Genomic DNA, 17499 nt, shown 5'->3' with positions numbered 1-17499 from the left:
TGGCATTAAAATTATTCTAGACGAATTAAATGAAAAAAGGCGAGTTACGCCCATTTTGACATTTTCTTTTATCTTTGTATTTTGTTGCACCTTATCATTACTGGAGTCGAATGTTGACATAATTTACTTTTATACTGTAAAGATATTAAATTTTTTGTTAAAATTTGACTTAAAAAAAAAATTGTTTTTAAAGTGGGCGTGTTCGTCATCCCATTTCGCTAATTTTTATTTAGCCCACATATATTAATAGGTGTAACGTGCCTACCAAATTTCATCATGATATCTTCAACGACTGCCAAATTACAGCTTGCAAAACTTTTAAATTACCTTCTTTTAAGAGTGGGCGGTGCCACGCCCATTGTCCAAAATTTATCTAGTTTTCTATTTTGCGTCATAAGGTCAACGCATCTACCAAGTTTCATCGCTTTATCCGTCTTTGGTAATAAATTATCGCACTTTTTCTGTTTCTCGAAATTTTCGATATCGAAAAAGTGTGCGTGGTTGTAGTCCGATTTCGTTCATTTTAAATAGCGATCTGAGATGATCGCCCAGGAACCTACATACCAAATTTCATCAAGATACCTCAAAGTTTACTCAAGTTATCGTGTTTACAGACGGACGGACAGACGAACGGACGGACGGACATGGCTAAATGAATTTCTTTTGTCACCCAGATCATTTTGATATTTAGAAGTCTATATCTATCTCGATTAGTTTATGCCGTTACGGATTACCGTTATGCGAACAAAGTTAATATACTCTGTGAGCTCTGCTCAGCTGAGTATAAAAAAAAGAGTATGAATCAGATTAAAGCAAAAAATAAATCAAAGTGACATTGAAAATTAATAACCATGATCAATCCGTGTAATCTGCATGAAATAACTATTGCGACTAAAAATTACGTAATAGCGGTTCATTGAATAGGCATACTGGCGAAAGTAAGTTAAAAAAAATGCGACGGATATACTACCTCACAGGTGGTGTGGAAAAGTGTGCATATTATATACGATATGTTTCCTATAATTGCGATGTGTCAAGAACGGTGATCCTCACAGAAAAACTTATGAGGACCATTTTTGTAGATCAGCTTTGGTCTGAGTTATTTTTTATAAAACTTTCCGCTTTAGGAAAAACTCAATAAATTTGAAAATTTGACCTTTGACCCCGAATAACTTTTTTAGCTCCATTTTTATTTTTTTATGGTAAACTAAAGCTCCTTACCAAAATTTGGCTCTGTCGTAATTTTTTTAATTTTAATTGTCCGGACTATAATTCGAATAGTTCCAAATTAAACAAGTTCTCGTCAGATTTCTGAAATTTTTTTATTTTGCTTTAGGTTCATTTTATTTGATATTATAATAAAGTTTAGTAGTTACACACTTAATTACGCAATGATGACCAAATTAAAAAAAAATACACCTTTTCTTCACTGTTTTAATATACATATGTACTACAACACTGTAATTGAATGTTGGGTGCATATATACTTAATCGAATGTTAAAATTATTCCAAAAGTAAGCTCAAACCAAATGTAAATAAATCAAAATAAATATTTTTAAATTTACAATGATTTATAATCCGTATTTCCTTAATTAAGTGCATTAAGATAACCACCCGTTATTCTCATATATCACTCTATATGAGGGATGTTACGGAGCTTCGATTGTGTGATTCCGATTGATTTGAATCGGAGTTCCATATAAAATTAAGTATCAAAATACGAGAAAATGGTTTAGCTAACAAATTTCGAATAAGTTCCAACTTGCTGAAACTCGGGGAATCTTGAAATCGTAGATATCCTCTCTGAAATGTATCAGAGTGTCTCTTTTAGTTCTGGCAGAGAACACCAGGCCTCAACTTAGTTTTAATCCTCGGTATTCGCTGTGGGAAATTTAATTCAAGCATTTTTCCATAAATAAATATAGTTTTTAAGCGGTTCACAGGCCTAAAGTCCTAATGAAGTTATCCAATCAGTAAGTTCATTGTGGGCCATAATTTCATATGGAAAATGTATCGCATTTGTGGTATGTTTAAAAGAACTAATAATACTAGTTATTAGATTCATAATTTGCTTTGAATTTTAAACGCAAATGTTAGGGTGATTCGGGGAAAAAGTTTGTAAGTTACAGCCGCATTACTATGTGTAGACATAAGTTGCGTACTGCCAACTCTCGTAGAACCGATACGGATCGTTCCAGTGAGGTTTGATCGTGATCTAGAGCCTGATTGCTCTTTGAAACGGAATTATAAGAAACAAGTACCAATATTTTTCAAAGAATAAAAAAAAGTAAAAAATTGTACCGAGACCCTTCCAACATACATACAAAGCTTCAAATTTAGAGCGGACTTTTAAAATTTTTTTGCGCCCAATTTTAACAGAAATTAAGTGGTGGCCTTGGACATTTGTATATTAAATTTGAAATTTTATTAGAAATGATGTATTATTGATTAGTTTATTTACTATTTTTAAGCCTATGATATATTCATATTGTAATATTTTTTTGTCTTGGGATATATGATGTAATATAAAAATAACGTTTATAACGTTTGCACGCGATTTTCGATCTTGTATGTAGCTCTTATATATATTTGAAAAAAAAATATATTTATTTCATCTCAGAGTATAAATGTAAAATACATAAATACATTTATATATGATTTTATAAGTTTAGTTGTAGGTGTTTGGTTGTGACTTGTATATTTTATTTTCAATTTCTACTGCTTTGGGCTGGATAAGCATTTTTTTGTTATCTTTTTTCTCTCCATAATATTTAGACTTTTAAATTTTTTAAAATTCCTTAATTTGTCGTTTTGCGGAAATGGAAGAGTTTAGCGCTTCATCCACATCACGAGAATTGAAAAATTCAATACATAAATAGAAAAATTTCGTTTGTGAAGTAGTATCCACCTCTCAAGAAAACTCATACGCTTTCTGCTAAAGATTTTTTAGCAAACATGTACAGGGGAGCCCTGGTTTCATTAAGAAATATATGTGCGTCTGGTTATTTCGTGAGTCTGTTAAATTCCAGGGATAACAGTGACTGTAATAACAATTTTTTTTTATTGGAAGTTGCAACTCTTTTTTTTTTGTTTAATATATCTATTCTCTTTAATTTAAAAAAAATGTATTCTAATGCATTGCTGAATCTGACTTTCATGTCTTTAGGGGAAGTGACGCCGCTTCGCAGAGAGTGGCTGCTACTATTTTTAAACGGTTTTATTTAGCTTGATTTGGCAGGCCAGCTGCACGGTCGTTGTGAACGAATTTTGTAATTGAAATTTAAGTAACTTCCCGATAAGCTACAAGCTTAAAACTTGGAATATAGTTCAGAACCCGATGACAATACAATAATAAGAAAAAAACTTCGATAGGTGGCGCATGGATCGAAATATTAAAAAAATCGGATTTAAGGTCCGATTTGCTTCATATTTGGAACACATAATACATACATGAATAGAAAGCGAGCTATGAAAAAAAATCGCCGCTGGGTGGCACAGGGATCGAGATATTCAAAAAAATCGTATTTGTGGTCCGATTGGGCTCATATTTGGAACACATATTAGATAAAGGAATAGAAAGAGACCTATGAAAAAAATACGCGCTAGGTGGCGAAATGATCGAGATATTCAAAAACATCGTATTTGTGGTTCGATTTGGTCCATATTTGGAACACATAATACATACATGAATAGAAAGCGACCTATCATGCCCGATTTGGCTCATATTTGGAACAAATAATGCATACAGTCCGGTAGAAGTGATAAAAATATTTTGTAGTTCGAGGAGTGGCGCAGAATCGAGTAAAGTCTTTGGAAGGATTATGTATCGAGGACTTAGATTGTAACAAATTGTCAGGAAAGAGTCCTTGTAGTAATGAGTCACTAAATGAACTATATAGAATGAGAAATAATGGGCACTTAAATAAAGACTAAAAACTTGAAAATAAAATAATTAAAAAAAATGTTTAGGTTAAACGGTTTTATTGACACAATACTTATATGAAGTAATAATAATACTAAAAGCTAGAAAATAATTAGGTGGGCCCTAGGTACTAGTAATCACACTCCTCATTAATCTAGGGCATTGACCAGACAATTAAATAAAAGCGTTGGACGCGTCAAATATTCTATTGATAATATCATATATAAGACCAACTGAACCTAAATAAGATTCACATTTTTACAAATTTCACGCGTCCATCACTTTTATTTAATTATCTGATCAACGCCCTAGATTGATGAGGAGTGTGATGACTAGTACCTGAGTAGTACTGAGGACCTACCTAATTATTTTCTAGCTTTTAGTATTATTATTACTTCATGTAAGTATTGTTTTCAATAAAACCGTTTAACCTAAACATTTTTTTAAATTATTTTTCCACATAACATATGTATGTATGTATATACGAAATTTATCTTGCGCGTTTTCTTATGATGTGGATACCGCGCTTAAGCAAATAAAATAGCAATTTTTATTTTGCTTTTGTAATAAAATCATGAAGCGGGTTTCGAATAGTATAGCTTATAAATAAATTTTAAGCAGCATATTTGTAAGCTTTATATGTACAAGGGCAAAAATAAATGAAGATAGAGGTAGAGAGCTAAGAGCATTCGGTATATCAACAAGTGTGCATTTTGAAGTTTTTTGAAAATGTGTTTAGGTGGGCCGATGCTTGCACTTAAAATTATTCAGCTGTTGCATATCTCTTTGTTTTAGTTTTTCCTATTTCTGTATATAAAATTTTTGTTTATACGTTTGTATTTATTATACATAGTTAAGTTTAGAGTAGTTTTTCAATTAAAAAAAAATATTTTTATCTGAAAATGGCAATATATGTACATAATTTTTTATCGCACAGCTTATGGATATTTGTTGTTTTTATCATTATGCACTTACATGAATACATAAAGCTTCATTTTGCTTTTGTCAAAATACTATCGTTGTTCTTGTAAATAAAATTTTTTTATTTTTACAACTATCATGCCGCGCTAATTTTTTTAAATATATATGCATACGTACATAAGCATATTAAGGCAATTTACGATGAAATCCATTTGCATGAAAATGCACCATATTGTGAGCGACCTTAGTAAAATACTATTGCAAATATATAAATGTTCTTTTAGAAACTCGTAAATTCTCCAACTGAGACCAGTGGTAATCCAACCGAAAGTGTTCTTGCAGGGAATATCATCTGTTCAAAATGATGCTTTGTGGTTTGCATTTCAAAAGCAATGTATATTTATTATTGCAATCTGCAAAATTTGCAATGACAATTTGCTATGCAACGATGCAAGTCCATTTGCGCATGATCGTTAACTGCCTTAACTATTTTCCGCACTAAAATTGGCTTCTACCAGCCGTGTATGGTAATAACAAGTCCTGAGTTCTCCACACAACTGATGATTTATTTTTGCTATTTAAACGGTTTGCCGATTAATTGCCATTCGTAGGGCATCACAATGCTTAATGTGTCAGTTTAAAGCACTGTGAAGGGAGAGAATTAGAAATTGTATCGCCTCTTTTCCAGGTTTACTTTAGAAGACGTTAATCATACTTCTCGATATTCAATTGTACTTCAGAAGCCGTAAAATTGATTTCAGAATAAACAATTTTACTTCAGAAGCTGTAAAATGTACTTCAGAACAGACCTGTTAAATTTGAATTGGCATTAGTAATCAATTAATTAGATGCCTTTTTTAATGGCCAATGATTATTTCAATGGTTTTCCGAAAAAAGCAATTACTGATTGATTACCATTAGAAAAAATCAAAAAAAAAAAATTATGATTTTTTCCGATTATTGAACAAAAACAAAAAAAAAAAAAAATCTAAAATAATCAAAATGATTACTTTTGATTATTTTTGATTTTTTCGATTACTTTTGATTTTTTATTATTTATTTTTGATTATTTTTTTTGATTTTTTTAAATTTTTTTGATTATTTTTCCGCTTTGTTGAAAGAAAAATTCTCCTTTGTTGCATGCACGGGATAATTTCTACATACAAGTACATTTTAAGATGCAATAGTAAAACGCAAGCGCTTATCGAGGCGAATATATACATGCATCATATAGGCCGAATGGTATATGAGCGTTGATCTAAACATATTATCCGGTAAGTATACAAGCATATGTGCATATTTTACTACACTCATTATATAAAATAATGTGGGATCGAAAACGACGGTTTTTCTAATTGCCCAGACAATATGTAAAAAAATGTTGGATTCATAGGTTGGCATCCAAAAGCTTTCATTTAGCAACGATTCTTTATGGTTTCATCCTTAAGTCTAGCCAATTTTGTTATATCCAAAATAAATATATCCACTATTTTGGATAACGTTATGGCTATGCACTGATTATTTTGTACATACAAGTACATTGGTGGATGTAACGGTATATCGTGAGCGCTTATCTAGGAATATGGGTACATAAATACCCACCTAAAAATTATCGTGTATATAGATGTATCCGACGAATACCTTGCGGGGGAGTGCGTATTGTTTTACGACAAAACAATATGCTCAAACAATATATATGACTAATACTACTTAGGTTGATAACTTCACTTCCAACTGGAGCGATCCGCTAAGCTGTCCTTCATCATCATGATCAGTTGTCTAACCAAAGGTTGTTATATCCCAAATAAATTTATTAACATATGTCCATGTACATTAGATTGAAACTTCTTTTTATTTCCTTATGATTACGTCTAGGATATTTCCTATAAAATTTTAAGTTTTGCATAGTGAGCCATATTTTTATTACTAACAATGGAAATTCCAAACACATTTATTTGCCTATCATACATTATTTTTTTCGACATGGTTGGATATTTTCCAAGAATATATATATATATATATATATATATATACATTTTAAAGGTCTATAACAGCGGTCGGCTGCTAATACGTGCCCTAAAAGACCTAGCTTGACCCTCAGTATTAATAATCCGAAGGACGAAAACAAAAATTTTGAGTCGCACAAAATATATTAACGAAGAAAAATGCTTATATATGATTAAGCTCTCTAAATGGGACGAAGAACACTCACATAGTGGCGATGATATGAAACCAATATTACTAAAATAAAGTGAACAATATGATAAACTTTGATTACAAAACAATCAGTGCATAGCCATAACTTAATCCAAAACAGCGGATATATTAATTTTAGATACAAAATAAAATTAGCTTGACTTAAGGGTGAAATCATTATTATTTTATATAATGAATGTAATAATGCGCATATGGGGTATTCCATCCCATTTCGACCAATTTTGAACCCGACCCCTTTAGAATTGGCTGAAAGTTTTTCTTCTTTTTCTAGCTTACGAAAGACGTTTTTCAGAAGTTTTTCAAATTTTTTCATCCAACTCAAAAAAAGTTATGAATTTTAAAAAAAACACCGTTTTTGTTTTCAAAATGCTATAACTTTTTCAAAAATTTACCGTTTTGGATCTTTTTTTTTTAAATGTACTTTTCGGAAAAAATTCAAAAAAATTTTTAAAGTGTTTTTTTGTAATTTTTCAGTTTTTCGAGATTTTTCGAATTTCACCCTTTTTTTCTCATAAAAAACTTCAATCAATTCTGCAATCATCCCCACTAATCCCCGGAGTGGGCCGATATTTTTTTTATTTAATTGAAAAAAAAAAACTTTAAAATTGTTTTTGTATTTTTTCCTAAAAGTACATTTAAAAACATATTTAAAAAAAAAAATGATCACAAACGGTCAATTTTTGAAAAAGTTATAGCATTTTGAAAAAAACACCGTTTTCCAACTCAAAATAAGTTTCAAATATTTTGAAAAAACGGTGTTTTTTTCAAAATGCTATAACTTTTTCAAAAATTGACCGTTTGGGATCATTTTTTTTTAAAATATGTTTTTAAATGTACTTTTCGGAAAAATACAAAAAAAATTTTAAAGTTTTTTTGTTCAATTAAATAAAAAAAAAAAAAAAAAAATTCACGGCCCACTCCGGGATTAGTGGGGATGATTGCAGAATTGATTGAAGTTTTTTATGAGAAAAAAGGGCGAAATTCGAAAAATCTCGAAAAACTGAAAACTTACAAAAAAAAAACTTTAAAAATTTTTTTGAATTTTTTTCGAAAAGTACATTTAAAAACAAATTAAAAAAAAAAGATCCCAAACGGTCAAATTTTGAAAAAGTTAAAGCATTTTGAAAACAAAAACGGTGTTTTTTTTTTAAATTCATAACTTTTTTTGAGTTGGATGAAAAAATTTGAAAAACTTCTGAAAAACGTCTTTCGTAAGCTAGAAAAAGAAGAAAAACTTTCAGCCAATTCTAAAGGGGTCGGGTTCAAAATTGGTCGAAATGGGATGGAATACCCCATATACTTACATACCTGGGAATATGTTTGAATCAACGCTCATATACCATTCGCCCTATATGTTGCATGTATATATTCGCCTCGATAAGCGCTTACGATTTACTATTGCATCCTAAAATGTACTTGTATGCATGCAACAAACGAAAATTTTTCTTTCAACAAAGCGGAAAAATAATCAAAAAAAAAAAAAATAAAAAATAATCATTACTTTCGATTATATTTGATTTTTTCTGATTTTTGATTTTTTTGATTATTTCTGATTTTTTTCAATAATGGGAAAAAATCATGCTTTTTTTTTTGATTATTTTTTTAATCAATTGAAAAGTAATTATTAAAAATAGAAAATAATGACAAGTAATCATTAAATGGCGTTTCAAGAAAATAATCAATGGAACGGCTAATCATTACCATTAGTAATCATTATTTAACAGGTCTGCTTCAGAATAGTCAGTTGTATTTTAGAAACCGCAAAACTAATTCCAGAATAAACAATTGTACTTCAGAAACTGTTAACTATTTTTCAGAATAACCAATTGTTCTTCAAAAAACGTGATATGGACCTCAGAATAGTCAATTGAGCTCCAGACTAGTTAATTATACTTCCGAAAACGTAAAATGTGTTTCACAATGAGCATGGAGCTCACCCAAGTATGAGTTTTGAAGCACAATAAGTGGATTCTGAAATACAATTTACGGTTTCGGAACTACAATTTGCAATTTTATGAAGTACAATTTACGATTTCTGAATTGAAATCGACTGTTCTGATATACATATTACGCTTTCTGAAGTACACTTGCCTACTTTCAAGTGCGTTGTACGACTTCTGAAATAAATTATACTACTCTAAAGTCAAATTTATTGTTTCTGAATTACAAACGATTATTCTGAAGTACACTTTACCATTTATGAACAACTTTTTAGTAAAAGTAAACTTGAAAAAGGTGTAGTTCGATTCGCTACAGGGATACACCAATTAACAAAAATCAAGCACAAATATTATAATACTTTGAAAATGACAAAAGGAAAGCAATTACTTATAAGGCAGCACTTTTCAAAATCAGCTGGTTGTCAGTGAGTGAAAGGTGAATGTCACATCATGAGGCGATGCTGTCAATAATGGATCACGATCCATATTAATGGGTTTCAAAATTTCAATAACTTGGACGACAATGGCTATACTTGAAGGCAACATGTAAGTAGGCAAACCATTTTAAAAAATACTACATAAACACAGCATTGAAATCATCGAACAATTTAGGCCGATAACTAAGAACTAAGTCAGAGGATCAGTAGCCACGGCGTATACAACCTTTCCTGCGAATGCTGACACAGTTATAGAGCACAAACAAGACGACAAGAACGAAGTTCAGAGAACACATTAAAGATTACAACAAAAAACAAAAACGGAATCAAACTAGCATACCAGAGTCCTAATTCACAAATCATCATCACATCAACAAATAAAAAAAAAAAACAATAAACGAGCCAAATCAACAAACACACAAAAAAGATAAAGCGACTGAAATTTATGACTTCTACCTGCCTCAACTAACCACACAAGCTGATCAGTGAAAACCACCTCCCTTACTGAATGAACATATAACGCACACTCACACACATATACATACACAAGACATCCAATTTGACAATCCCTGCTTATGCTCAAAATTGCGTTACTAAATAAAGAACATATAAAAAATAATAACACCAGAACAAAATCATTTCTTTGCTTGTTTATATTTATTTAACTTAAAAAAATATTAATTGCATAAATCAAAAACAATTACTTTTTTTCGCTGTTTTTTTTTTTTGTTTAAAGTACTGTATAAATTAATATAAAATTAAAATTAATTGTTATTACAGAATTTTCTTTAGAAGGCGGGGAGCTCTATTTATATGGTGTCCAATCGGATAAACTTAAAATTAAATGTAATTATTTATATTTTTATAAAAATCGGGTTTAGTATATATTTTATATGCATGTGTATAAAATATAAAATTTAATCAAAAACAAAACATGTTAGCAAAAAACAAACAACAGTTTAAATATGTATATTTTACTCCACTTTAAATTAATCACTACTATTATAAGGGGGGATATATGTAAGAAGGGAAAAGAGTGTGAAAACTAATTATTGTAAGACACAGTTTGATTGTAAAAAAACACAACTTTCTTCACATGCTACGTTCGCTCACCTAATTTAACTGTGCCCCACTGTACTGTTTTTATGTTGGTTGTTGTTGTTGCATATGCATTTTGTAGTATACATATAGGCGCATATGCATGTATGTGTCAGATATGTACTTATGCACGTATGTATGTATATATATGTGTCATACTTTAGAACTGCACTTACTGTTTATGTAATTATATACACCTGCGAGCACAACAATAGCAGCAAAAGTTGTAAATTTTTTTATTTTTCGAATTTATTTAAAAGAAAACGTAAACGAATTGTATAACAGAAACTATGTAAAATAAATTTTAATAACATTTTTAAATATTAATTTATTTTTATAATAAAAAAAGATTTGAGTATGCAGTTTAATACTCTATTGCACAATGATTTTTTAAAATTTTTTTCTTCTACAAAATACTAAAATTTCACACACTTTTAGGCAGTTCATAAGGTCGCCTATCGCCATGTGTGGTATGCTTTAATCAAATGTTATATAGGAAACCATGGAAACAGTGCAAATCTTAAAATTTCACATGAATACAACACTCGTGTGAATTGCTCATTTGAATTTCAGAAAATCTTAAGCTTCTTCGGAAAACCATTCTCAATAATCAATTCGAATTCAGAGAGGCTTCAAACTTGCAAAATTGCCAAAGTAAAATGAGTTGGACCTCAAATATAAATAATTATGAACAAATTTTTCTACTGGAGGAATTGGAGAACATTTTGGATCAGCATATCAGGCAGGGCAACCTACACAAACTACCTCTGTGTAGGACTCAATTGCCTATCCGTCAGGAACGGCTGTTCATAGCCTCACGGAAAAATCTGAATAAGTTTTTGTGTCTAAAAATATAGCATTGTGCGTCTTTGTTGACATCTCAGGGGCTTTCGATAAAATGACACATCAAGCTTTCGAAGAAGCTATGATTGGCAAGGATATAAGCCCAATGAGCATTCTCTGGGTGCTATCCATGCTAAAGGGAAGCTTAATCATTCTGGAGCTGGACAACTAAGACAATTGCGGCCATTAGGGAGGGCGATTAAAGGACTGTACTCTATCCGCTGCTGTGGACCCTTGTCATAGATGACTTCCTTTAGTTACTGAAATCCGGATATGTGACACAAATAGTCATCTGGGTCAAAAGGATGCACGAGGTGATAACAAAGGGTGGTCTAGAAATCCTAACAAAACTGTACTAGTGCATTTTACCCGAATAAGAAAACTATCTCCGCGAGTACCAATCTTGGGTGGCACCAAGATCCGATTTTCAATGGAAACAAAATATTTAAGGCTTTCACCAGACAGAGCCTTCAAGTGGAAAGCTCACTTAAAAGCTGCCTTAAACAAAGCAACAATAACTTTCTTCGCCAGCACTCCACTTTATGCGAAATCAAGGAGTCTATCTACCCAAAATAGTGTACTGGACATTTAATACTGTTGTAAAGCATATAGCTAACTGGGTTTGGTGGGCGAAGATCACGCAAAGAACATCAGTAATAAGAATGAGCAAACTACATCGACTAGTTTGTACTGCCATAACGGATTCGAGGAGAACTTCTTCTGCTGATGCATTTATTTACCTTAGTGGGAATACCTCGCTTCTCTACTCAAATAGAGAAAGAGGCAACACTTGTTACACAAAAAATCTCGGAAACATGACAGGACGTATGAAAGTAAATTCATAGGAAATTTCATACTGCAACTACGCCAAGTAATGGCATTTTGAGGTGCTTATTGTGGAGAGAACTCTTTGGGAAACATGGAATTCATATACTGATCCGAACTCAGAGATGTGGTTAATAGATGGATCAAAATTTGATGACGGAAAACGGGAGCTGGCATTTATGCGACGAACTCGAAATCGATACTATCCCACCACTTTTAAGGAGTAATCCATGCAATAGAAGTTTCCAATGGAGAAAGTCTAGGCAGAGGCTTTTGCTCGAGGAATACCCTCATAATGTCGTACAGTCAGGCAGCCTTGCGTGCTTTACAGTCTAGCACAATTACTTCTAAGCTAGTGAACTGATACATTGGAATGCTAGGGTGATGATAATAAACTGACTGCGGCTGAGCTCAGGCCAAGGGGGTCACTGCTGGCGGACAGTGAACGGCCTATTAATTAGGTTAGCTGCGAATATAAAATAAGCAGCCCTCGACCAAGAGCGGCTGGTGAGGAGGGTTTGGCTTAAAAGGCCTAAAGCACCCTGAGAACCTCCAGTGGCAGGGCGAGTAGATGCCGCCCTGAATTAAGCATCCACAGCCTAGTACGGGGTTGCTTCGAGGGAATACCTACCCAAGATAGGGAGGCAACTATACGACGTGGGATACACACTCAGGAAGGTAAAGAGGTAAATTATTTGTAAATTTAAGGTGATTGTCACATTGAGACTGAGCCCAGTAAGGTCTTAATTAAGGTATACTGGAATCAATGACTCGGATATGTTTGTTAAGGGCTGGCGAATGTGGCATTCGGAAATCTCAGTACACGGCTTGACACACCGTCGAAATGACTTTCCGGTTAATGTCCCATTCGTCTCCGTCCCGTTAAAACCTTGGCAGGCCTTGGGGTACGTTCAAAGTCCGTCATCATTAAGTTGGTGGTGCAGGTTCGGTTGAGATCCTCCCGATTAATACTGATCTGGCTCTGAACGCAGTCTTCATGAGGGACTGCGTCAACCTTCACGTGGCCTCCCTGCCTTCGCATAGACAACCACGGGATCTATATAGGTAACTGCACATTCGGACCAAGATAGCGGCCTCAAGTGGGGACCCAATTAAATAAATGATGAGCAACAACAATACTAAAATAAAAAACCAAACACAGAATGAAATGGCGTTCAATCCATTTGTAGGAAGGAAGCTAGCTCGCTCTCCAGAAGGGCGTGGCCCATCGGCTGGGGGCCTTCACATTTCGTCGCAAGTGGTAACGAAACCCAAAGGAGCGGAGGCCGAAAGCAAGCAAGGAGCGTTGTCGCCGGGTGCTACACCGAAGCTTTGCAAAAAGAACTCCGACAGCAAGGCTCAAACGGGCACACCATTATTAAGTGAGCTAATTAAGCAGGCATCAGCTGCGTTAAATCAGCAAAACCCCCCTGGAGAAAAAAAGATGACCAAGCTAGGCAAGGCGATTAAGGACTTGATGCAGTTCTTCATAGGGCGTAATAATATACACGCGGAAATCAAGCGCTTGGCCTCCGTAATAAAAGTGCTGTACATCGAGTCGGCCCTAGAGGTAAAGAATTTAGAACATAAATTGCGTGCAAGCGAATGCGCCAAGGATAGAAGTCCATCACCCCCAGGAAAGCGACCGAGGAATAATTCGCACTCGACCAAGGAGAACAACGTGGTAAAACCCACTACTACATTAAAAGATGTCTTACCAGGGCACGTGGGTGGTCACAAACGACGGCAAGAAACGCAAGAGAAGACGGAGCGGAAAGAGGAAACTGCAGCCCAAAAGACGGGAGAGTGGCAGTTAGCCAAAAAGAAGAGCAAGGAAAAATCACTTAAGGCTAGGCCGGATGCAATCATCATTTCCAAGGCGGGGGATGCGACGTACGCCGACATATTGCGTAAAGTGAGAAGATGCGACGAATTAAAATCCCTGGGTGATGACGTCAAAACGATTAGAAGAACGGTGAAAGGAGAGCTGTTACTAGAGCTGAAAAAATCGCAAGATGGGAAAACAAGCGCGTACCAAGCAGAAATTGAAGCGGTACTAAAGGACTCGGCTAAAGTTATAACAAAGTCCCAAATGGTCACGCTACAGTGCAGAGATCTCGATGAGATTACTACGCCCGAGGAGATTTGCAACGCCCTCCACCAGCAATGCAACATCAAACTTCCAGATGTGGCTGCCATAAAAAGCATACGCACAGGGTACAGTGGCACGAAGTCGGCACTTATAAGCCTTACAGCGGATGATGCCAAGGCGGTTCTTAATACGCAAAGAATCCGGGTAGGATGGGTTTCCTGCCGAATTAGAGAGCTCAAGCAAGAAAAACGCTGTTATAGGTGCTGGGGCTACGGGTATATAGCTCAGAAATGTAAGGAGACTGTAGATAGGTCTAGCCTATGCAGGAAATGCGGCCAGGAAGGTCATAAGGCTGCAAGTTGCGAAAATGCACCGAAATGCGCGCTATGTGGGGGACAACATTCAGCAGGCAGTTTTAAATGCCCACAACGAGAGGGCAGCAAAATGACTGTCTCATGAGAGTATTGTAGCTCAATTTAAACCATTGCGAGGCAGCCCAAGAGCTATTATCCCAAACAGTCTATGAAGGAGGATATGACATAGTGGTACTCTCTGAACAATACAAAAATCGCCAGGAGCAGGGTTGGCTCTCAGATTCAGCAGTGAAAGCCTCAATTTGGGCACCAGGGAAATTTCTCCCACAGGAAATTATGACGCCAACGGTAGCAGGATTCACGTGGGCAAAAATCAACGGTATATACGTCTTCAGTTGCTATGCCCCTCCGAGCATGACCATCGCCGAGATCGAAGACATGATATACGGGATCACCATTGAAGCACGAGGTAAACACCCGCTTTTAGTGTGTGGAGACTTCAATGCATGGTCATCTGTGTGGGGAAGTAGACGAACCAACGAAAGAGGGAGAGTTCTCCTCGAAAGCCTTACTTCTTTGAGGCTAGAACTCCTAAATGAACCAGGGATATATACCTTCGATACAGGTACCAGACGATCCATTATAGATCTCACCTTCGCTAGCAGCGAAATAGCAAGACGAGCAAAATGGTCCATAAGCAACGTCTACACACACAGCGACCATAAAGCTATTAGCGTAGAGCTGCTCGAAACTCCACGAACGGTAGCAGCAAGACATCGACAAAGTAGGAAATGGAAACAGCACCTTTTCGACCCACAAATATTTGACATTATCTGGAAGGACGCCATAGTACGAAAATCGCATGCGGAAGACCAGTCGGTTCAAATCACTAAGTTGCTATGTATGGCATGTGATGCTGCCATGCCCAGAAGTCGCGGAAAAGCACAGCGCACTCCGGTATATTGGTGGAATGACGAAATTGCGGAAGAGCGTAGAAAATGCCACAAAGCACGAAGAATAGCGCAGAGGGCACGCTCATCACCACGATATGCAGAGCTACACAGCACCTATGTCGCACAAAGAAAGGCACTTAAAAATGCCATAAAAAAGAGCAAGAAGTTATGCTTTAGGGAACTGCTGGATACTGTCGACCTAGATCCTTGGGGATCAGCCTACAGAACTGTGATGGCCAAAGTTAAAGGACCGATATCACAGCAACCTACGTGCCCGATACTGATGAATATTATTGTTGAAACACTTTTCCCGGCGCAAGATCGCTGGACTTATCCAAGCGAGGATCTAGAAAGTACGGAAATTCCGCAAATTACAGAGCAAGAGGTGCTGGACGCTGCAAAAAGAGTTGCTGATAACAAATCCCCAGGACCCGACGAAGTACCAAACATAGCCCTTAAAGCCGCGATTACAACTAGGGTTACATTATTTACTGATCTTTTTAATGCCTGTATGCAAGAAGGCGTGTTCCCTCGCCCGTGGAAACGACAAAGACTTGTCCTATTGCTGAAACGTGGTAAACAGCCGGACCAACCATCCTCATATAGGCCACTTTGTATGCTGGATTCCCTAGGGAAGATTTTCGAGCGTATAATTAGTGAGCGCCTACAGCTGACTCTAGAAAGACCAGGTGGCTTATCGAATAGTCAATATGGATTTCGCAAATCAAGATCCACCGTAGATGCAATACAAACAGTCGTCAATATAGCTAGAGAAGCTATCTCTGGAGGCCAAAATAAAAGGAAGTTCTGTGCACTGATTATGTTGGACATCAAGAATGCTTTTAACACTGCGAACTGGATGCAGATAATGGCAGCGCTGCAAAGCTTCGGCACTCCAGCTTACTTATGCAGAATTATAGGTAGCTATCTTAAAGACAGAGTACTTCTTTTTGACACGGATCAAGGAGCAAAAGAGTACAAAATCAAAGGAGGCGTCCCACAGGGATCTGTTCTTGGTCCAACGCTTTGGAATGTAATGTATGACGGGGTGCTAAAGATAGATCTACCAGAAAACACGCAAATTGTGGGATATGCTGATGATATTGCAGTGGTAGTAGTGGCCAAGAAACTGGACCTGCTTCAAGCATTATGTAATGACGCCGTAGCAAGAATAAAGGAATGGCTGACCAATACAGGACTGGAGTTGGCTAGCCAAAAGACGGAAGTGGTATTAGTAAGCTCCAAACGGTCGGCGAACGAGTTAGTCTTAACGGTCGGGGATCATCAAATCACCTCAAAGGATTCCTTAAAATACTTAGGAGTGCACATTGACTCTAAGTTAACTTTCAAAGAGCACTTCAGAGCGGTGGGGGAGAAAATTACCAAAGTTAATGGATCACTTATGCGAATAATGCCTAACATTGGTGGTCCGAGCGAAGCTATACGTCAGCTATTGTCCACAGTAACCAGCTCAATAATACTATACGCAGCACCAGTGTGGTATGGATCTAAACAGACCCATCAAAAATATATATTAGCAGCGTACCGACTTGCTTCTTTAAGAATAGCAAGTGCTTATCGGACGGTGTCCGACGACGCGATCCTGGTTCTAACCCGGAAAATCCCAGTGGACTTACTGGCAAGCGAAATGGCCGATCTGTATAACACTAATATCGAGCGACCATCTGAAGAAGACAAGAAAAGAGCAAGGACACAAACAATAGCTAAGTGGCAAGAACGGTGGGAGGCCTCGAGTAAAGGGCGTTGGACTTTCACACTAGTTTGGAACGTAGCTCAATGGAATGAGCGGAAGCACGGCGAACTGAACTACCATATCACGCAGATAATGAGTGGACATGGCGGTTTCAAAGAGTATTTATGGAAGCGTAGGATAGAGGAAGATCCTCATTGCCCAATGTGTACCACAGAGTTAGAA

Source organism: Eurosta solidaginis, chromosome 5, assembly GCF_040869045.1.
Source record: "Eurosta solidaginis isolate ZX-2024a chromosome 5, ASM4086904v1, whole genome shotgun sequence".
In the NCBI taxonomy this organism is placed as follows: domain Eukaryota; kingdom Metazoa; phylum Arthropoda; class Insecta; order Diptera; family Tephritidae; genus Eurosta; species Eurosta solidaginis.
Note: the sequence above shows the minus strand (reverse complement) of the source record.